The following is a 24,619-nucleotide window of genomic DNA, read 5'->3' as shown; positions in this document are numbered from 1 at the left end:
CATTCCCTTGGGAGTAAGACTCTGTAACTTATGGAGCCAATATGCCTCTCTGAGTTTGAGTGTTTTGAGTCTATTGCCACCCCTTCTTAGGGGAGGAAAATGTTCAAGAACTTGAAATCTGAGTTGTGCGATGGTATGTTTTGCTTCGTGGAAATGGAAGGGGATCGGCAGAAGTAGGATCTGCCGTCTGATGGTTGACTTGTGCTGACATATTCTTTCCATGATTTTTGGGATGTTTCACCTACATACGCCAGACCACAAGGGCATTTAATGAGGTAAATTACGTAATCAGAATTGCAGGTAAAAGGTCCTGAATCAATATTGATTTGCCCGTATGTGGGTGTGTAATGGCCGGACCCTTTTAGACGTTTGAACACTGAAAACAGTGGAGTCATGGGAACATACCTCTCTTTTGTGTCTCTACATCTGTTTATGTAGAAGATGTCGTAGTTTTATTCCGGCCGCCTCTTGGCATGTTTGCCGTGCTGCCGCCGGAACTCTGGCCCGTCCCCATTATAGTCAATGAGGCCGGGGGCATGCGTGCACTAGCGGCAGCACGGATCCAACAGGCTGTTCACCCGCCGAAACAGCCTGCTGGAATTCTTTGCCGCTAGTGTGAAAGTACCCTAAGGAGAATTTCCTGAAATTGGATTCTATAGATAGGGTTATGGCTGACCTGATGCATGTGTGCTTGGTAGCTGAAGGCATCTGTGTTGGTCCCATATTCATATGTACCCTGAGAAAAATGATGTCTTATTATATGCAAATGAGCCTATAGGAGCAACGGGTGTGTTGCCATTACACCTAGAGGATCAGCTCTGTCTGCAACTGCAGCACCCTCTCCACTTTGTTTTAAAGGTTCAGCCAGTGTAAAGGGCACCTGTCAGAAGATTTGTACCTATGACACTGGCTGACCTTTTGCATGTGCGCTTGGCAGCTGAAGGCATCTGTGTTGGTCCCATGCTCATATGTGTTCGCATTGCAGAGAAAAATGATGTTCTCTTCATTTTCAAATCCTCACTCTCTGATGCAAAACAGGCCAACTTTTCATCTCTCATATCTTCCCTGTCCCACAACCCTAAACAAATTTTTAACACTTTCAACTCTCTTCTCGGTCCCCAGTGCCCCCACCCTCACCTCTCATCTCAGCTGAGGACTTGGCCACATACTTTAAAAACCGTCAACATCAGAGAAAGCTTCAGTGCACAGTTCCCACAAACCTTTACACAACTGCTTAGTCCTCCTCTCCCAAAACCAGCTTCTCCACTGTTGCAGAAGAAAAACTTTCCAGCCTACTCTCCAGATCACATCTCATCAACTGCACACTTGACCCAATCCCATCCCACCTCATACCCAACCTTACCACAGCGTTTATCCCAATTCTAACTCATCTCTTCAACCTATCACTAACCTCTGGTGTCTTGACCTCTGGTTTTAAACACGCTACCATTACACCAATCCTCAAAAAGCCTTCAGTTGACCCATCTTCTTTGTCTAGTTATCACCCCATATTACTTCTTACATATGCCTCAAAGCTACTTGAACAACACGTTCATTCTGAACTATCCTCTCATCTCTCCTATTGCTCCCTCTTTGACCGGCTACACTCTGGCTTCCCACCCCACCACTCAACTGAAACTGCCCTTACCAAAAGTCACCAACAAGCTAACAGCCAAAACCAAAAAACATTACTTTGTCGTCCGTCTCCTTGACCTGTCCTCCGCCTTTGATACAGTTGACCACTCCCTTCTGTTACAAACTCTTTCATCTCGGCATCATCGACCTGGCCCTCTCCTGAATCACATCATACCTCACAGACTGGACATTAAGTGTCTCCTACTCTCACACCACCTCCCCGTCTCATTCCCTCTCTGTTGGTGTCCCACAAGGCTCTGTCCTAGGACCCCTGCTCTTCTCTATCTACACCCTCGGCCTGGGACAGCTCATAGAGTTTCAGTATCACTTTTATGCTGGCGACACACAAAAATTCCTCTCTGGTCAAGACATCACCACTTTACTATCCAGAATCTTCCGTATCCTTCTTCTCCTCTAGCTTTCTTAAACTTAACATGGATGAAACAGAATTTTTCATCTTTCCCCCATCTTGCTCAACCCCCAACAGACCTATCTATCATAATCAATGGCTGCACACTCTCCCTGGTCAACCAAGTCCGCTGCCTTGGAATGACCTTGGATTCTGCCCTCTCTTTCAGACCTCGCATAAAAGCCCTTTCCACCACCTGCCGCCTCCAACTAAAAAATATCTCCCGCATCTGCGCATTCCTCAACCATGAGTCTGCAAAAATGCTTGCACATGCCCTCATCATCTCCCGCCTAGACTACTGTAACATCCTCCTCTGTGGTCTTCCGTGTAGGACTCTCGCACCACTCCAATCTATCCTTAACTCGGCTGCGCGACTAATCCACCTCTTCCCCCCCGATACTCTTCTGCCTCTCCCCTCTTCCGATACCGTCACTGGCTCCCCATTGCCCAGCAAATTCAGTTAAAAATACAAATACGTATAAAGTCGTTTCCAAAAACCTGTTCCCTCAATACATCTCTGAGCTACTTTCCAGATACATCCCCACACGTAATCTCCGATCCTCACAAGACCTCCTTCTCTCCTCTCCTCTTATCACCTCTTCCCTCAACCGCCTCTGAGATGTCTCCCGTGCATGCCCTATACTCTGGAACTCTCTACCCCAACACATGAGACTCTCGCCTACAGTGAAATCCTTCAAAAGAAATCTGAAAACTCAACTGTTCAGACAAGCCTACAACCAGTGACCTTGCTGCTGCTATACCACCATGACCAGCTTTACTCTCTCCTACTGTGTCCTTCCTCCATACCCTGTAGATTTGTTTTTTCCACAATAAAAGTACACAGAGCTATGGGGACTGGGTATTGCAAATGTGCTAGCGGCCATCTAGCAACCCATGTCCTCCGCTCTATACATCAAATCCTGGTGACAGGATTGGGGTGTAAGAATATATCCCCCCCCAAAAATGTTCCTATACCCCAAAGACACACTTTTCACCTTTAGCAAAAAGCTGGTTCTCATGAAGAACCTCCGTTACCTGTCTAATGTGGCTAATGTGAGAATCCCAGTCAGGAAAATAAATCAAGATATCATCCAAATACACAACCATGAATTTCCCAATAAATTGTCTAAAAATATCATTGACAAAATTTTGGAAAACCACCGGGGCATTACTTAATCCAGATGGCATCATTAAATATTCATAATGGCCCTCAGGAGTAGTAAAGTCCGGTTTCCACTCATCCCCCTCCTTAATTCGAATAAGATTGTAGGCCCCCCTAAGATCTAGTTTAGTGAACCAGTAAGCTCCAAGAACTTGATTGAACAGGTCTGGAATCAATGGCAAAGAGTACTGATTTATAACAGTAATCTTGTTTAATTCCCTGTAATTAATACAAGTGCTCAGCCCCCCATTTTTTTTCTCCACTAAGAAAAACCCTACCCCCATAGGAGACACCGAGGGTTTAATATGACCTTTTTGTAAACTCTCCTTCAAAAAATCTTTCATAGACTTCCGTTCAGGACCGGACAAATTATAAATACGTCCCCTAGGTTACTTAGATTCTGGAATAAGCTCGATGGCACAATCATACGGTCTATGAGGGGGAAGAAACTCAACATCGGACGTGGAAAAAACATCAGCAAAGTCACTGATGTAGGGGGAGAGTTTTCGACTCAGTAGTAATTCCAGCCTGAATATCAGGTAGACAGTGTGAACTACATTTGGCTCCCCATTTCTCTAATTCACCCGTGGACCAGTTAATGATTGGGTTATGAACCTGGAGCCAAGGCATGCCCAAAACTATCTCTATTGGTAATTTTTTTTATATAAAAAAAGAACAATTTTCTGTATGACAAACCCCCACAGTCAAAGTTACCTCAGAGGTACAAAATTCCACAGATCCACCCATCAAAGGAGTAGAATCAATAGCAATAATGTGGATAGGGTTAGGAAGAGACAATATGGGTACCCCAAAGTAAAGTGAAAAATGATGGTCAATAAAATTAGAGGCGGACCCAGAATCAATAAACGCCTTCCCAGAACCCCTCCAAGAGCCCAGAGAAATAACCACCAGCACTAAAACTTTTTCTTTAACCACTTCTGGGAGTACCTTATCCTTCAGAACGTCCGGCCGTGAGGATCTCCTGGAGAGAGGAGTCTTAGGGCATTGTCGTACCCAGTGGTCAGATTCTCCACAATAAAAGCAGGCACCCCTCTGACGTCTCTGATCTCTTCTGGTCATTCCGAGCTACTTGGGCTCTTCAGGATGATTCTCCAACTTGACCCCCATGGGTAAGCAGTCTGACTTGACCACCACCTGTGGAAAGGTCAGATGTTCTCTTTGTCTTTCCCTAATACGTCGGTCCAGTCTGACAGCCAAAGTCATAGCCTTCTCTAAGGTGTCAGGGCAGGGATAACTGACCAACATGTCCTTTAGACTTTCAGAGAGTCCTGATCTAAACTGACACTTAGGCATTGGTTCATTCCAGCCAGAGGGAACACACCATTTCCGGAACTGGGTGCAGTATTCCTCCACCAGTCTGTCCCCCTCGATGAGAGACTTCAACTGGGATTCTGCCACAGTCGACTTATCAGGTTTATCATATAACACCTGTGGTGTTTCGCTCTGGTAGACAGGATTAGCGGACGCAGTATAGAGGCAACAACAAGTTCTTTGGATCAAACAGTTCAGTGTTTTATTCACACTTTAGGCAAGTGACAAAACAAGCAGTCATAATCAAACAAAAAGGCATCTTGCGGTGTTGGTGGTAATTCACACCATGCGGCAATTCTGCCTCAAAGAGTCCTTGACCATAGCAGCACCAACCTGTTTTCACGCCAAACAGGTAGCAATAGCAAGCCTTCATCCAGACACAAGGCTCCCAGATCCCAACACAGAGACCTGGCTTCTGAGCCCAGCTGCCTATTCAAGGACAGCCAGATGCTGCCAAAACCCAGACCGACACTAAAATCCGGTCCGGTATTTGACCTCATCTGGCTGTAAATCAGCCCAGCAGCACATGCTGGGAGGAAAATACCAGTTTTCCCAGACAAAATCTCTCACTATGTCACATAGCCCCTTTTTGTTTAACCCGGGGGGGGGGGGGGGGGGGGGGTGGTGAACACACGCCAGACAGTGTACCCGGGACAGGGCATCCACGTTTCCCTGTAACCGGCCTGCCCTGTGTTACACCGAAAACGTAAAGGTTTGTAGGGAGAGAAACCATTGGGTGACCAGGGCATTTCTGTCCTTGGCCTGGCTCATCCACTTGAGAGGGGTGTGGTCCATCACCAGGCGGAATTTTCTCCCCAAAAAATATTCTAGTGCCCACTTGATAGACAGGCACTCTCTCTCCACTATACTATACTACTATACCGGGTCTCGGCTGGGGTGAGCTTATGGCTGAGGAGGACAATGGGATGCTCCTCCCCGTTGACTTCCTGAGACAGTACAGCACCAAGTCCTACTTTGGAGGCATCGGTCTGTTCTATAAACTCCCTTTTGAAGTTGGGCGTCACTAAAACCAGGGACCTGCACAGGGCCGACTTTAAAAGAGGAGAAAATCATCATTGACCGCGGTTAGAGTAGCAAAGTGGAGAACAAACCTCATGTGATAGCCCATCATTCCCAGGAATGAATTTATTTGCCTAATGGTGACAGGTCAGGGCCCATTCCGTATTGCCTCTATTTTGTTTACTTGGGGTTTGATGACAATGACATACCCCAGGTACTTAGTCTCTTCTAACCCTATCACAATTTTTTTGGGGTTAGCGGTTAGGCCAGCTTTCCGAAGGGAGTCCACTACAGCCTGCACTTTGGATAGGTGACTTTCCCAGTCGGTACTGTGGATGACAGTATCGTCCAGGTAAGCCGAAGTGTACTGACGATGTGGACGAAGCACAATGTCCATTAGTCGCTGAAAAGTGGCGGGGGCACCATGCAGACCAAAGGGTAAGACTTTATATTGATACAGCCCCTCAGGCAGTTTTCTCTTTGGCAGCTCCATTTAGGGTACCAGTACCCTTTCGTGAGGTCCAAAACAGAAAACTACCGGGCTTGTCCTAACCTCTCGATGAGCTTATCCACCCGGGGCATGGGATATGCATCGAATTTGGAAACCTCGTTAAGTTTTCGAAAGTCGTTACAAAACAGCAACGTCCCTTCCGACTTGGGTATCAATACTATAGGACTGGCACACTCACTTTTTGACTCCTCAATGACATCTAGCTGCAATATTAGCTACACCTCCTCCGATATGGCTTGTCGCTGAGCCTTGGGTACCTGGGAAGGTTTTAATCTGACTTTTCCTTGAGGCTCAGTGACAATGTCATGCTGGATTATGGAAGTGCGTTCAGGGAGGTCCGAGAACACATCCGTGTTCCGACTTACGAACTCCCTGGCCTCCTGAATGTGTTTAGAGGAGAGGCTGTCAGCAATTTTTACTGTGGCTGCCTCCTCTCTTGCATCAGACAGAGGGGCCGGAACCTCTTCTTGTAGAAAACCCGGCTGTCTTCTGTACAGGTTTTCCTATCTTTTCCCGGTTTGCGTGAATTCACATGGTAAACCTGCTCCGGCTTTCGCCGCTCTGACTGGTGTACTTTGTAGTTTACATCTCCAATTTTATCGAGTACCTCGTAGGGCCCCTGCCACCTAGCCAGGAACTTACTGTCCACGGTCGGCACCAGAACCAAAACCCGATCACCCGGGTTAAAGATCCGGACCAGAGTCTGCCAAGTTTTCTGCAGCCCCAGGTGACCACCGAGAACGCGTTGGTGGGCTAGATCTAACACAAGCTTGCAATAAGCCTTCGGGACCACCAACTGTTCAATAGACTCACCTAGTTGGTTTACCCAATACAACATAGCCTGATGAACCACAAAACGGGGAAACACTGACTCTGCCCTAGGTTGTTGTGGTTCATCATCTACTATTAACACATTTTTATAGGCCTGGTATAGGGTTGGGTCCCGACGTTGGGCGGTACCAAAATTATCCCCGGAGACATTAAGGTCTGCCTATTCAGGACCCGGCAGCAATTCCTCCAGGACTTCCACCATCACACTTAGCGGGGTTGTCTCCCCCTCTTCCACCAAAGTGGAGGTCACCCCTACCGCTGGCCTTTTGGTCTCAAGTTCCCAGGGTTCTGGTCTTGCCCCTGAGCCAGGCCACTCTACTAGCGTTACCCCTGTCTCATGGGTATCAGTCACTCTCATAGCAGGCCACAGTTTCAGGAAGCCCGGGAAGTCTCTCCCTATCATGAGTTCATAATGTAGATTTGTGGTGACAGCCACCTTGTGGGTTCATCTACCTGACACCATAGTTAGAGACACCAGCACGGTGGGGTAGTCTTTTAAGTCTCCATGGAAGCACATCACCCTTTCTGGCCTTTCTGGCCAGTATACTCAGGGGACTGCACCAGGGTAGCCCTTACTAGGGTCGCCAGACTCCCCGAGTCCAGCAGAGCCTCCGCCGGAGTGTCTCCCACTTCTACCTGGCACAAATGATCTAGAGACTCTGGGGTACCTGTTGCTCACAGCCTCCTGGTATATAGCGACTGACAGTAGCCAAAGTTAGTGTGCATGGGCTCACCCTAATAGGGACAGTCAGCCCTTACATGGCCAGGCTTCTGATACTGCCAGCAGACTATTGGAGCCAGGTCTGCCGTGGGTACATCTCGGGCAGGCTTTATCGGCTCAAATCTCCGGACCTGGGGTGGAGATTTCCGGGGTTTGCCATCCCCCCCTCCCGACAGAACCCTCCTTTAGATTCCTGGTAGCTTCATAGCATTACACCAGGTCCACTATCTCAAAGGCATTGCCAGGAGACACCTGACCGTTCCAGTGCTGAAGAGGGTATGGCAAAGCCCTCCAGAACATATTGCCCAACAGACAATCCAGCATAGCAGTGGGACTCACACGTCAGGCTGTAGACATTTTTGCAAGAGGTGAAGTAATTTATAATACTGGGGTCTTTGCAGGCTCAGCCAGGTTGAACCCCCACTGATGTACCCGCTGGGCCCGAACCAACACATTCTCCCCCAGTCTTGCCAGAATCTTACCCTTGACTTTTTGGTAGTCGGCCGCTTGATCGTCTGGCAAGTCGAAATACACCCGCTGGGAATCGGATGCCAAGAAACGGAGTGACGATCTCAGCCCGCTAGTCATGGGGTAGCTCTTCCCTGATGGCCACTTTCTTGTACATCGCCAGGTAGGTTTCAATGTTGTCTGCGGGGGTCATCTTAGGAATCGCGGCACGGACTGCTTTCCGGGCATCATGGTGCCACGGCTGAGGATAGGGAAAACCCCCAGCCGTGCGATGACGGAAGATGGTAGTCACGACTTGGCCAGGAAGACAGAATTAGGGAGCAGGTCACCTCCTATTGCTTCCCTAATCTGACCCTAACTCCTAGCGACATGAGCCGACCTTGAAGGTAGGAGGACTCATGCTCTGGAACCTCGGGTCCCTACTAACCCTCTGCATGTCCCTAAGCTAGGAGCTGGGTAGACTACCTGTTCCTCCTGGACATGGAGAAATAGGAGTCTAAAAATGGCCAAACTATAAAGAAAGGGGAACAGGAACAGTCATATGGCAATGGCAGGTAAGTGCAACTAGTACTAACACCTACCTGCCACAGACACAGAGCCTGGGACCCAAGTATAAGTGCTGCTGTCCACAACAACACAATAGACAGAGCACACACACCACACCAGACGCCAGGAAACCATACGCTGCAATAAATGACATGACACACAAACACATCCTCATAACATTGTGTATAAACAATATATAACAATTTGTAACAATTTGTAATTTACAATTTATGACCACAAGGGTGGCCCCCACTGGCAGATGGAATTACCAGGAGGGTGTCTCCAGCAAAGCATGGCTGAAGAACCCCTCAGCTTCAGATCTCCAAAGAGGCTTTATAGCCCAAAGTGGCCACACCCACACAGACACACACAGGAGAGGGAATTAACCCTTCCCACACTAACCAGGGAAGTGAAACCACTAAAAGGGGAAGGGTCCAAATGAAGATCACACTGCAGCTGTTACCGCAGGCAATGACATGGGTGGCAACCATGTCCTGGGAGTCAGCCAGAAGGCCGAGACACTGCCACCACATGTACACCATACCAAACGTTGCCACGGGCAGCCACAGTGAAGGGAAGTGTCACAGTGCACACCTAACATAACACCTAGTGCACACCAGACATACAAAGTGCATAACATACACACACACAACCCGGTGTAACCGCATGCACTTGACAGCAAGCTACCTAGCACCAGCTCAGGCTGCTATACTGCCAAGTACAATCACATGTTGCCAGCGGCAACCACAAGTGAGGCAACATACTAGCGGCCCTCACCTGTGGCTGAACAACAACACCAAACCGCAGGCAACAGCATGCGGACACAGGAGTCACGACCATGACCATGGTCGTTATACTCTCACCCCTCAAAGCCCCCCCACCAAAAAAAAAGGAAAATCAGAGGGGGACCCAAACAAGGGAATAGGAGAAGGGGAATCGTGTCAATATATGCGCGTCTCCCCAGGACTGCTGCCGGCCCCTGGAGCAACACACAGGGACCAGGAGCCGACTGCCGGGCTCCGGAACAACACACAGGAACCGGAGACCAGCAAAGAAACAGCCCGGGGAGAACGCACTGACACGACGTCCACTCCCCACTGACGTCCCCACTCTAGTCGCTGCCAGCAGACACTCCTAACCAGCACACAGCCGGACCACTAACGGAATGCTGCCAGCAGACGACCAGAGATAGGAACATGGAGAGGGACGAGGGATCACCAACACGGACACGGAAGGTAAGGTGGCGGGTAATAAGCCACCAACCGCGCCGTTAACGGTGATCCCCAAAACGCTCTCCCTCCGGAGAACGCGCATGCAGGCCGAAAGCTGATGGCGCTGCATGCTGCACCCTCTTTCGAAGGCGTGCAACCGCACACCAAACAAACAAACAAACGTGCAAATATAAAAATAAGGGGACGCCAAAACAGAACACGGTGAAGGGATGGCGGGGAAAAGCCACTCACCGCGCCGTCAGCGGCGAAACCCCTACAACGCTCTCCCTCCGGAGAACGCGCATGCACTCCATCAGCATATGGCGATGCATGCTTCACCCTCTTTCGAGGGAACCGCCACGTAAGGAGCCTTTGTGGTCATACTGTCACGGCTGAGGATGGGGAAAACCCTCAGCCGTGCGATGACGGAAGATGGTAGTCACGACTCGGCCAGGAAGACAGAATTAGGGAGCAGGTCACCTCCTATTGCTTCCCTAATCTGACCCTAACTCCTAGCGAAATGAGCCGACCTTGAAGGTAGGAGGACTCATGCTCTGGAACCTCGGGTCCCTACTAACTCTCTGCATGTCCCTAAGCTAGGAGCTGGGTAGACTACCTGTTCCTCCTGGACATGGAGAAATAGGAGTCTAAAAATGGCCAAACTATAAAGAAAGGGGAACAGGAACAGTCATATGGCAATGGCAGGTAAGTGCAACTAGTACTAACACCTACCTGCCACAGACACAGAGCCTGGGACCCAAGTATAAGTGCTGCTGTCCACAACAACACAATAGACAGAGCACACACACCACACCGGACGCCAGGAAACCATACGCTGCAATAAATGACATGACACACAAACACATCCTCATAACATTGTGTATAAACAATATATAACAATTTGTAACAATTTGTAATTTACAATTTATGACCACAAGGGTGGCCCCCACTGGCAGATGGAATTACCAGGAGGGTGTCTCCAGCAAAGCATGGCTGAAGAACCCCTCAGCTTCAGATCTCCAAAGAGGCTTTATAGCCCAAAGTGGCCACACCCACACAGACACACACAGGAGAGGGAATTAACCCTTCCCACACTAACCAGGGAAGTGAAACCACTAAAAGGGGAAGGGTCCAAATGAAGATCACACTGCAGCTGTTACCGCAGGCAATGACATGGGTGGCAACCATGTCCTGGGAGTCAGCCAGAAGGCCGAGACACTGCCACCACATGTACACCATACCAAACGTTGCCACAGGCAGCCACAGTGAAGGGAAGTGTCACAGTGCACACCTAACATAACACCTAGTGCACACCAGACATACAAAGTGCATAACATACACACACACAACCCGGTGTAACCGCATGCACTTGACAGCAAGCTACCTAGCACCAGCTCAGGCTGCTATACTGCCAAGTACAATCACATGTTGCCAGCGGCAACCACAAGTGAGGCAACATACTAGCGGCCCTCACCTGTGGCTGAACAACAACACCAAACCGCAGGCAACAGCATGCGGACACAGGAGTCACGACCATGACCATGGTTGTTATACTCTCACCCCTCAAAGCCCCCCCACCAAAAAACCTTGAAGGTAGGAGGACTCATGCTCTGGAACCTCGGGTCCCTACTAACCCTCCGCACGTCCCTAAGCTAGGAGCTGGGTAGACTACCTGTTCCTCCTGGACATGGAGAAATAGGAGTCTAAAAATGGCCAAACTATAAAGAAAGGGGAACAGGAACAGTCATATGGCAATGGCAGGTAAGTGCAACTAGTACTAACACCTACCTGCCACAGACACAGAGCCTGGGACCCAAGTATAAGTGCTGCTGTCCACAACAACACAATAGACAGAGCACACACACCACACAGGACGCCAGGAAACCATATGCTGCAATAAATGACATGACACACAAACACATCCTCATAACATTGTGTATAAACAATATATAACAATTTGTAACAATTTGTAATTTACAATTTATGACAATTTATGACCACAAGGGTGGCCCCCACTGGCAGATGGAATTACCAGGAGGGTGTCTCCAGCAAAGCATGGCTGAAGAACCCCTCAGCTTCAGATCTCCAAAGAGGCTTTATAGCCCAAAGTGGCCACCCCCACACAGACACACACAGGAGAGGGAATTAACCCTTCCCACACTAACCAGGGAAGTGAAACCACTAAAAGGGGAAGGGTCCAAATGAAGATCACACTGCAGCTGTTACCGCAGGCAATGACATGGGTGGCAACCATATCCTGTTAGTCAGCCAGAAGGCTGAGACACTGCCACCACATGTACACCATACCAAACGTTGCCACGGGCAGCCACAGTGAAGGGAAGTGTCACAGTGCACACCTAACATAACACCTAGTGCACACCAGACATACAAAGTGCATAACATACACACACACAACCCGGTGTAACCGCATGCACTTGACAGCAAGCTACCTAGCACCAGCTCAGGCTGCTATACTGCCAAGTACAATCACATGTTGCCAGCGGCAACCACAAGTGAAGCAACATACTAGCGGCCCTCACCTGTGGCTGAACAACAACACCAAACCGCAGGCAACAGCATGCGGACACAGGAGTCACGGCTGGTTAGTCTCCTACTGCTGCTCATTAGCATCGTGTTGCTGCAGGTTTGTCTCTCACTGCTGCAGATTAGCCTTCATGACGGCCTCTACAACAGCCTCCATTTTGTCGTGGGGCACTGATTGTAATACAGCAGGTTTAATGTACGACATACAACGAAAAATGTGCCTGAAAAATGCAGAAACAAAAAAAACGGCATTCACGCCAGCCTCATCGCTCTTGCCCGCATCCTCCACCAATTGTGGAGTTTCGCTCTGGTAGACAGGATTAGCGGACGCAGTATGGAGGCAACAATAGGTTCTTTGGATCAAACAGTTCATTGTTTTATTCACACTTTAGGCAAAACACACTGTCATAATCAAACATAAAGTCATCTTGCGGTGTTGGTGGTAATTCACACCATGCAGCAATTCTGCCTCAAAGAGTCCTTGACCATAGCAGCACCAACCTGTTTTCACACCAAACAGGTAGCAAGCCTTCATCCAGACACAAGGCTCCCAGATCCCAACACAGAGACCTGGCTTCTGAGCCCAGCTGCCTATTCAAGGACAGCCAGGTGCTGCCAAAACCCGGACCGGCACTAAAAGCCGGTTCGGTATTTAACCTCACCTGGCTGTAAATAAAAAAAAAATACCTGTTTTCCCAGACAAAACCTCTCACTGTGTCACACACCCCTAAGGCCTGAAAAAACGCTTCAACAGAAACCAGACAAGGGGAGTCCGTGGGGAGGGAATAGGCCCAGTCTTGTGGGTCCTGCTGCAACAAAGAGATAATAATTCCGACTTTTTCCTGTTGTGAACCCGAAGAATGAGCGCATAAAACGAAAATACATCTTACCGCTTTCTTTAGACGTTAGAAAACACTTGCGATCCCCTGAAAAACGTTCAGGCAGCTTAACATGGGACTCGAGATTCTGAAAGGAGGAGGTCGCAATAGGTGGGGTCTGAACCGATCCCTGCTGTTGTAACCTTTCTGCCAATTCCTGCACCATTTGGGCAAGATTATGGACCTGATCAGTAAGCACTCGCATAAGGTTCATAATATAGGTGTGGCCTGTGATTCTGTCACGGACGGAAGGGAAGAGTGCAGCCCTGATATCCACCCGCACCTCTATCGCTACCCACTTGCACGGCCCGTCCTAACCGACGGCGTCCAACTTGCCGGTAGTCCCTTGCTTAGATACGTGCAGGGGCCTAAAGAAGATAAGAGGAGTACCGTAACAGAGTCAAGGAAACCAAAGTCAAAGCTGGGAGGTCACGCAGGTACACAGGGGGCAACACAATAACAAGGTCAAAACAATCCGAAATCAGAAGCCAAGATGCCACATCAATTCCAGGAAGGTCCTAGGGTCGAGGTCAAAAGCAAAGCCAAGGTCCAAACACACGAAAGACACAATATGCAAAAATGTTGGTGAGGGTAGCAAGACCAATCACAGGCAACCTGTGGCCAGCAGGCTGCCTGTTTAAATAGCCCCGACTGGTGAGTCTCGTGATGTGGCCAGCGTCACGTGACTCACATCACACATCTCAACACAGCTGAGCGCCGATTCATCCTTATTGGCGATCAGCTCCCCAGTTGCTCGTTGTCTAGGGGATGGAGGATGCAGGCCACGCAGAGGAGGCGTGCGCGGCAAGGTCCTCCCCGCTTCCTGGTTACTGTGGAGATGAGGATGCCAGCTCCTCTACCTGCGTGGGATGCCGTTGGCGCAGCGAAGGAAGAGCGTGTCGCCGACTCCCAGTAACAGATGGCAGCCGGTGGTAATAAACAGCCTGTTTAATAACACACTGCACTTTCAGAATTTTTTTTCATTTAAAAACATTCCAAAAATGATCCCTTTTTGTATTGAGTATCAGTATATTTTCTGTTTTGCAAGTGTCTATATGGAAATAATCCTGGAAATGTAGCCATCATTGGATGAATATGAAAACATGTCACCCAGAAAACAGCAAAGCTTTTCTTTTAAGTAGCTTTATAGCATTGATCATCTCTAATGCACTCTGGTTACACATTATTATAGTAGCAGCATCCCCCCAGTTCCCGCTATTTTCTTACTTGCATCTAGGGATATGATGTGCGTGATCTTGTTTACAGTTGGGGTCTATTTCATCTTTATGAATTGGCTGCTGTTTCCAGAAGCCTGCTGGACGAAATAATAACAGCTAAGCTCCAAATATCTAACTCTGTTTTGGACAAAAACAAGTTTAATTCCAAAGACTGAAGCTGTCAAATAGCGGCTGAACAGTACATAAAGATCTTTGTGTCAGTAATCTAGAGATCTCTGTCCCGGGGCTTCAGTCAGAGCAGCAGATAATAATGTGTTTATTGGTATCAGTGTGCGCCCAGCTAGATCAGCAGATGCCAAGCATGTTGTTTTACTAATGTGTGTACACAGATACTTGGATTAATATTGTGATCGGAACACAACAACCTAACACCACATAGTGGGACCCCTTTATCTTCTCTTCACCTTCTGTAGAGAACACCAGAACATTTGCATCAGATATTCAGTGTTATGCTACAAGTAGATGGAGAACGTAACATTTCAGCTTTAACATGCACTCCATCACACATCCATTGATCACTCTCCTCACTAAAATGAGTATAGTACCCTTTTTCAGAAACAAAGTCCTCCAGTACTAGTAAATCACCTCAAGGCCCAAAACCATTGGGCAAGAATCAGAGTCAAAGTTCTAGAATGGAGTTCAGGAATACAGGAGAATCAATATCAGGCTATCAAGGAGATCTAAAGAAACACCAATCACAGGCAATATGTGGCCAGCAGATTGGTTATTTAAACAGACCATGCTTCCTGGTCACATGACATGTCCAGCGTGATGTTAGCGTTCCATACATGCCTCTGATTGGCCGGCGCTCCTGCACAGGGAGAGCGCCCGGCCTGTTACCCTGACAATCAGAGTCCAGCAGCACTGTCTGCACAGAAGCATGCTCCAGTACAGACCTAACAATAATAAAGCACCCTTGGGAACCCATCTGGTGGTGCTACACTTAAAGAGGATGGTTAAAAGGATGGCTTGCCCTGCACAAACATCCAAAAATGATGCCTTAATGGGGCAGAATGCCTGCCCATATTTATACACAGCTACACAAGTGTTGTCAGAAGGAAAAAGTGTCACTTTCTGCATGAGGTCCAAAAATTAGGCCTTAACAGGGGCAGAATGCCTGCGTGTATTTATAAAAGCAAATTTGCAAATGATTTGCAGTAGTAGTGGCATCATTCGCAGCACAGCATGGAATAGACAAGGTAGTAGATGTGTGTAGTAGTAGTGGCGAGTGTGTAGCGGTAATGGTAGCGGCAGTAGGGGAAATGGAAGTGGCAGTAGGGCCACATCACTACTCTGTGGTCTCCTCATGCTGCTGCCACCTCAATACTATGTAACTGGGCCACTCTGTAGTCTCCTCATGCTGCTGCCACTTCACTACTCTGTGGTCTCCTTATGCTGCTGCTACCTCAACACTATGTCACTGGGCCACTCTCTGGTCTCCTCATGCTGCTGCTACATCAACACTATGTTACTGGGCCACTCTGCAGTCTCCTCATGCTGCTGATACCTCAACATTATGTCACTGAGCCACTATGTGGTCTCCTTATGCTGATGCTACCTCAGCACTACGTCACTGGGCCACTCTGTGGTCTCCTCATGCTGCTGCCACATCACTACTCTGTGGTCTCCTCATGCTACTGCCACCTCAACACTATGTCACTGTGCCACTCTGTGGTCTCCTCATGCTGCTGCCACCTCCCCACTCTGTCACTGGGCCACTCTGTGGTCTCCTCATGCTGCTGCCACTTCACCACTATGTCACTGGGCCACTCTGTGGTCTCCTCATGCTGCTGCCACCTCACCACTATGTCATTCGGCCACTCTGTGGACTTCTCATGCTGTTCCCACCCTCCCCACTTCATGACTGGGCCACTATTTTGCCTTTTTGGCCTGGTTGACATCATCATTTATTTGACCCTTCTTCTGATCTGTCAGAAGGAAGGAAAAATGAGACGCACAATGGATCCTGTCTATGTAGCAGCTGTAAGGCCTGTATGACATGGTCCCATCAGAATTGGCTTATGATTTGGTAGCCTAAAGCAGGAGTGGGTACAAAACACAGAAGACATGCAAATACTCCATTCACGTGTCATCTCTCTTTTGGATCCACTCCTGTTTTTTTTTGGCTTTAGCAATACTGAAGGATTACTGACCAAATGCTGACCGAGTGAAGGCGGATGCTCAACAGACAGGGTCCGTTTTTTTGGAAGTTATTGTTCTGACGGATCAGAGGTAGGGCAAAATAATCAGTGACATCAATGCAAACTTCTGCTGACACCCTCTCCACTCTGTCAGTGGCGCTCTACTTGTACAAGCGTTTAATAGAACAGGTTCTGTATACATCTATGTGGAATCAGCTGACGACGGTGTAAAAGGAGTGTGCTTCTTCTTGACCCTAACATCACACTTGAGTTAGTTAGTCAGTTTTGTCATACGGACTCACGGTATTGTTTTACTACCACAGCAGACTCACTATGCGTGTTACTGCAAGGCATAATGTTCTACATCACTAAACAGGCTCACTGCAGCCAGGAAATATCATTTTTTTTAACACAATTAGTCACAAATAAATTCTTATTGAATCAAAATTCAGCGAACCGACCGAACCGAATTTTTTTCGAAATTCGCTCATCTCTAGTCCCTACTCTTCCACAAACACACTGCACTCTGGTATTGACAATTTACACAGGCAATAATGCAATTTTTGCGGTAAAGCATGTTTGAACTAGATGCTCTGATGCAGTAATACTGGCTCTTTACAATTACTTGGGTGTCATAACGCAATTTTTGGGCAGTGATTCTAAACAACTACAGTACAGATGTGAAATACCATGCAATTATTGAACACTTTTTTTTTTTAAATAGAAAAACCCATTCACTAAAACACAATAGCAGCTGCTACTGGCCTGCACAAGCAGGTGGCTTGGGCAGGAAGAATATTCATTACTTACATTCAGGGCCCAGGCCATTCATACTACAATATGACTATTTTGTCCATTGCTGTGCTAGAGATGTCTTATCATAATTGCAGGCAGCACTGGCAATGATCAGGTCAGGTTCTGCAGGTCCCTTACCACCTTCACTGATGCTTCAGCTTGTAAAGCAGCCCTGGCCCAAGTCACAGGAGGCACTGCCTCAAAAACAAGGAGTCTGAAGCCTGGCAGGTGCATCTACTGTCTGTACTCAGAGACTAGTCACTGTTATCTGTGGTGTTACACAGGGGCGTTGCCAGGCTAAAACATTTGGGGCCTGGGCCCCTAATGTTTTGTCCCAGGCCCCGAATGTACTGCCTGCCAGGCAGATACAACTGTATTGCCATCCTCAGGATGGAAATACAATTGAAAATAATGCACTGCAAGATCTGAAGGACCTGTGATGACATCACAGGTCATGTGATCACTGCAGAAGGCAGGGGTTGAGAAGGACCTTCGATAATGTCACCATCATGTGACCAGTGCAGGAGAGGCCTGCAGTGAAGAGGAGAAGTCCTGGGGAAAAAGCTATGGTGATATCTGCTACATGAGGAGAGGTAAGTGAAGTGAGAGACAGAGCAATGCTGGGAATTGTGGTTATTTAACTGGGACTGTATGTTAGGGCTGAAGGGAGGGACGTTATCATGGGGCTAAATGTTCAGGAGTGATGTTAATTACATGGGGCTGTATATTGAGGTGGCTGGGGGAGGGAGTGATTTACATGGGACTATATGTTGGATAAGGCTCGGGGGGGGGGTGATGTTATTTACATGGGACTGTATATTGATGGTGGCTGGGGGAGGGAGTGATGTTATTTACATGGGACTGTATATTGATGGTGGCTGGAGGAGGGAGTGATGTTATTTACATGAGGCTGTATGTTGAAGGCGGCTGTGGGAGGGGGTGTTGTTATTTACATGGGAATGTATGTTGAAGGCAGCTATGGGAGGGAGTGATGTTATTTACATGGGATTGTATGTTGATGGCGGCTGTGGGAGGGAGTGATGTTATTTACATGGGACTGTATGTTGGAGGAGGCTGGGGAGGGGGTGATTTTATTTACATGAGGCTGTGTGTTGGAGGAGGCTGGAGAGGGGGTGGTGTTATTAACATGAGACTGTATGTTGAAAGTGGCTGGAGAGGGGTGATGTTATTTACATGGGACTGTAACACAGAAATATAGTGGCAAATCTGGGGGAGCTGCTCAACCCCTAACACTGTAGCGTGTTTTCACGCTACAGTGTTAGGGGTTGAGCAGCTCCCCCAGATTTGCCACTATATTTCTGTGTTTTTGTCTTGTTTTATCTGTATTGAATGTGCCTTTACCTGGCATTCAAACACTCTTTGCACCTGGTAGCCTCCATTACATAGTCTGATATGGGTGTGGCTTACAGTCTGGCTTTGTTCACATTGCACTAGTTGTCCTGCTAGGCGGTTGTGTGGAAGCTTGGCTGTGAGCTGGATTACATCACCTTCAGACCTTGTTCACACCATAGGTAGCTTAGTGGTAGGACCCCTTGCCATGCTGAGAACCGTGACGTGGTGCATGATGGGCTCCGATATCTTCCTGACAGGAATATATTGGCAAAAGTCTCAGCTTTTAATATCTGCATTTATGACTAGCCAGTATAGTCAGTGGTATATCCGTTTGGTGCATTTCTTCTGTGATTTATATGATTATACTTTCATCCGCACAATGCTCCGTTTTGTGTAGGATGCCCTTGTGGTGCATGTGGACCGCGCCGACATCCTCCACCGTATGCAAATTTTTTTTTGCTGGGGATAGTCGTTTGCTGCGGTCCACATGCGGTGGGGCTGCTCCCCCAATGAAAAACACGCTACAGTGTTAGGGGTTGAGCAGCTCCCCCAGATTTGCCACTATATTTCTGTGTTTTTGTCTTGTTTTATATGTAGTGTATGTGCCTTTACCTGGCATTTAAACACTCTCCTTTGCACCTGGTAACCTCCATCACATGGTCTGATATGGGTGTGGCTTACAGCCTGGCTTTGTTCACATTGCACTAGTTGTCCTGCTAGGCGGTTGTGTGGAAGCTTGGCTGTGAGCTGGATTACATCACCTTCAGACCTTGTTCACACCATAGGTAGCGCAGTGGTAGGACCCTTGCCATGCTGAGAACCGTGACGTGGTGCATGTTGGGCTCTGATATCTTCCTGACAGGAATATATTGGCAAAAGTCTCAGCTTTTAATATCTGCATTTATGACTAGCCAGTATAGTCAGTGGTATATCCGTTTGGTGCATTTCTTCTGTGATTTACATGGGACTGTACATTGAAGGGGGCTGTAGACAGAGAGGGGTGGTATTTACATGAAACTGTATATTGGAGAGGGCTGGAGAGACGGCGTGATGTTATTTACGTGGAACTGTATGTTGATGGTAGCTGGAGAGGGGGTGGTGTTATTTACATGGGACTCTATGGCGGAGGGAGGGAAATAGTGTTATTTACATGGGACTGTATGGTGGAGGGGCTGAGGAATTATAATTTGTGAGGACACTAAAAGGAGGAATATAACTACAGGGGCACTAAAGGGGAGAGCATTATAACAGAAGGGGGCAATATAAATACTGGGGGCACTGTGGAGGCATTTTAAATCCAGGGGACATTAGGTGTTCTTATTACTACTGGGGGCTCTGTATGAGTGACTTATAGATCCACCATATTTCTACAAAGAGCACTATGGGGGCCTTATTACTACTGATGGGTCTGTGAGGGCATTATTAATACTGGAGGGCTCTTATACTAATGGAGGCACTCTTGGGGAGTATTATGACTGTTGGGGGCACTGTAGGGGGCAGTATTACTAATGAGGACACTATAGAAAGAAATTACTATTGGTGGGAATATGAGGAGCACTATTACTATGGGGGGGGGGGCACTATTATTCCTTCAGGTTAGCATTTGGGGGTATTGGGGAGCACAGCGAGCACCAGGAGAACACTGTGCAGACTCCAGGTTGGGGGATGATGATAGAAATGTGAGGAAGCTAAGATGTCTGTGTGTCACACTCTGCAGAGATGAGGTGCAGCTGAAAGAAGTTGTCTCGACCGAGTGGAGAAGATGATGACAGAGAAGATCTACATCAGAGGAGACATCACCTGGAGGCGCCGGATGTGACAGGTATGTGCTGCTGTATAGCGAGTACAGCAAAATGCAGCGTGCGTGGGGAGGGTCGACTTAGGCTACTTTCACACTAGAGGTAGCTTTCTCTGGCAGGCTGTTTTGGTGGGTGAGCAGCCTGCCAGATCCGTACTACCGCTAGTGCACCGTGCCGCCGGAAGTCCGCTCCAGCCCCATTCAGGTCGGGTCGCAGTATGCCGAGAGGTGGGCTGAAAAAAACTACAGCATGAATGGGGCCAGAGCGGACTTCCGGCGGCACGATGCACTAGCAGTAGCACGGATCTGGCAGGCTATTCCCCCGCCAAAACAGTGTGAAAGTAGCCTTAGAGAACTGGGCCATATTCATTGGGGCTTGGGCCCCGGATGCTTTAAGACCCTAGCAACGCCCCTGGTGTTACATAGGATTGCAGGTATGCAGCGACCAGGACCGCAGGAGCAATGTGTGAGTGTGGTGGCCTGATAGGGTAGTAATTGGTACTCACGTTTCTGCAGCTCCCTGAGCCGGCGTGCAGTGACGGAAAGGAAGGCACCAGATTCTTTCGAGCACACTCTGACTTCACGGAGGTGGGGGCATGGCTTCACGGAGGCGGGCATGGTTTATCGGTTTTGGGCAGTGGTTGGTGAGGTCCAGCTTTCTTGGGTGAAGCCAGTGGCCACCCTACATGCAATGCGCTTACCAAGACATTTTTTGCCTAACCCTATTAAGTGTAGCACACTTAAAGGGGTTGTTTCACTTCAACAAATGGCATTTATCATGTAGAGAAAGTTAATACAAGACACTTACTAATGTATTCTTATTCTGCATATTGACTCTTTTCCATCACATTATACACTCGTATCCATGGTTTTGACCACTCTGCAATCCAGCAGTGGTGGCCGTGCTTGCACACTATAGGTAAAGGTGTTGGCTTATGCGCACTTCCAGCCTTTCCCTATAGTGTGTAACCATGGATACGTGCTGTGTATAATGTGATGGAAAGGAGGCAATGTGGATAACAACAATATATTAGGCTACTTTCACACTTGCGGCAGGACGGATCCGACAGGCTGTTCACCATGTCGGATCCGTCCTGCCGCCGGACTAAAAAGTCGGACATGCAGGACTTTTTAGTCCGGCGGCTTTTGCCGTGCTGCGCCGGAGCTCCGCCCCCGTCCCTATTATAGTCAATGGGGACGGAGCGGCGGTCCGGCGGCACGGGGAAATAGCGGCAGGACGGATCCGACATGGTGAACAGCCTGTCGGATCTGTCCTGCCGCAAGTGTGAAAGTAGCCTTAGTAAGTGCCTTGTATTAACTTTCTCTACATGATAAATGCCATTTTATGAAATGAGACAACCCCTTTAACCCCTTTAAAGGGGTTCTGCAGTATGCTTAAACTGATGATCTATCCTCTAGTTAGATAATCGGGATCTGATCAGAGGGGGTCCGACACCCGGGACCCCCTCCGATCAGCTGTTTGAGAAGGCAGCGGCGCTACAGCCGCGCCGCGGCCTTCGCACTGTTTACCGCTGGCCCAGTGACGTCACAACTAGTATCAACTAGCCTGGGCGCGGCTAAGCTCCGTTCACTTTCCAACCCCCTTTGCAGGTCAAAACCTTTAACAAAGCCCAAGCAAAGGTGCTAGAGGAGCAACGTGAGCAAAGGGCACAAACGGAGGGTCATAACTGAAACAGATACATTAGGGTCACCTGGGGCAAGGTAATAGTGGGGATCCTGGAGCAAGGGTAGGAGAAGAGGCAATATTAACGGTGCATTTAGAATGGTGGCATCTAGAGCTGGGCATTTATGGGGGTGCACCTAAAGCAGAGGCATTAGGGTCACCTGAGGCAGGGTAATAGTGGGGATCCTGGAGCAGCTGCAGGGGTATTAGGGGGGGGGGGGGGCAACTGGAGAAGATTCAATATTAGGGGTGCTTTTAGACTGGAGGCATTGGGGGTCATCTGGAGCTGGGGCACTTATGGGGTGCACCTAAAGCAGAGGCATTGGGGGGGGACCAAGAACAGAGTCCCCCCCAATGCCACTCTGAACTTTTCAGAGAGCAGCACACATTGATAGATCTATGTCTGCTAAAAACAAATCCCCTATTTTCCCCTCACAGTCTCCTACAGCTCACTACTGTCACACACCTGAGAAATCAGCCCAGCACCGCAGAGGAGTCCTTCTCTCCAGCAGCCACAGTTTCCTGACAGCAAGGAGGGAAGGAGGACCTTCTCTCCTCCTTCACAGCCGGCAGCCCCAGAAGTCTAGAAGATACTGCGGGGCCTCCTCTACAATGTACACCAGTAGGAGGCTGCATCACTGTGTGATACTGCCACCTAGTGGTTACAATAATTATCTCTCCTGAGAAAGGAGAAATAATTACCCCTCCATCTTCCTTCAGAATGCATCAGGATGTCTTCAGTTCAGTCACTCTTACGGTATTTGGCCGGAGAAAATACCGCAGCATGCACGGATCCGGCATTACTTGCCATTAAAATGCATTAATGTAGTTTCCGGCACCAGGTGTTCCGGCAAAACGGATCCGGTTTTCCGGTCTGCACATGCACAGACCTTTAAAAATGCAAAAAAAAAGAAATACCAGATCCGTTTTTCTGGATGACACCGGAGAGACGGTCTGGCGTTTCAATGCATTTGTTAGGTGGATCTGCATCCAGATCCATCTACAAATGCTATCCGTTTGCACGCGGATTTCCGGATCCGGCAGGAAGTTCCGGCGACGGAACTGCCTGCCGGATCTTCACAACGCAAGCGTGAAAGTACCCTTATCTGGGGTGCAGGAGATTAGGGGCCCACCAAGGAATCCCCCACCTCCCTGGTGGGCCAGTCCGAGCCTGTCCTTAACGGTATAGGGCTGTGATGACTAACCTACGGCACTCCAACTGTGGTAAAACTACAACTTGCTTGGCTGTTCTCAGAACTCCATAGAAATTAATGGAGCATGCTGGGAGTTGTAGTTTCACCACAGCTGAAGTGTCGGAGGTTAGCCATTACTGGTCCCTTGCTGGCGTAGATTTAGACCATTTTCTACGCCTAAAGTTGGCGTTCAGAATGATGAATGAGACGGGCCTGCCGGCTGATCCCCTTCCCAGCCCACTCTACGGTGACTTTTTTAGACCTGGAGTGAGTGTGGAAAAGTCGCAGATTGCAAAGTACCTTTGTGATGCAATATGCACCAGAAATACGTCTAATATAGATGTATTTCTATTAGTAAATAGCCCCCATTGTGTCAGTGTAAACAAAAAATGGTGTGCATGACTTGCAGGTACCTGGAGCTCCTTTCACTGTGTTGACTGGTGGGGGACCTGGAGTTCAGACCTGATCTGCCTCTTGTGCAGCAGGGAGTTTACTATGACAGCCCTGGGAAGTTCCAGCAGGCCCCAGGCTGTCATGCTAACTGATCAGAGCCCTGTGATTTCACTGCGTGGGCTCCGATCGGAAGGCAGAGGAAGCCGCATCCCTCTGCCTTACCTTTCAGATCTTTTTGTTTTTGTTTTGTGGCATCTGAGGGGTTAAATGAACAGGTTAGGCATGATCGCTGTTTCCTGTCATTGCGGTCGGGTGCCTGCTATCACATATGGAATGTTTTTATTAGCATCACAATTAATTTTAAAAAATGAATGGCGGTTAATGGCTTCCATTTCAGTACAATTTTTATTTTGGCAGAACAGAGGGTTAAAGATGGCCTTGCGGTTCGCCGGTGGTTGTTTTGCAGCAAATTTTGCTCTTTCGCGATTCGCCAAACATGCGAACATATGGTGATAGTCGCATGCAGCATAATCTTTTGCATTGCGCCAAACCTTGACTTATGACACATCCATCAGGTGGGACAGGACACCCAATTAAGACGTTTCAGCACATGTACACACCCCCACCCTATAACAGAACCCGATCTGGCAGCCATTTTACATTCTGTGTTTTGACAGTGTAGGGAGAGGTTGCTTTGTGGAGCAGGGGCAGACTGTTAGGGACACCAAACGCTAGCTAATAGGGCCACAAAAGTCC

This window comes from Bufo gargarizans, chromosome 5 (genome assembly GCF_014858855.1).
Source record: "Bufo gargarizans isolate SCDJY-AF-19 chromosome 5, ASM1485885v1, whole genome shotgun sequence".
Classification (NCBI taxonomy): domain Eukaryota; kingdom Metazoa; phylum Chordata; class Amphibia; order Anura; family Bufonidae; genus Bufo; species Bufo gargarizans.
Note: the sequence above shows the minus strand (reverse complement) of the source record.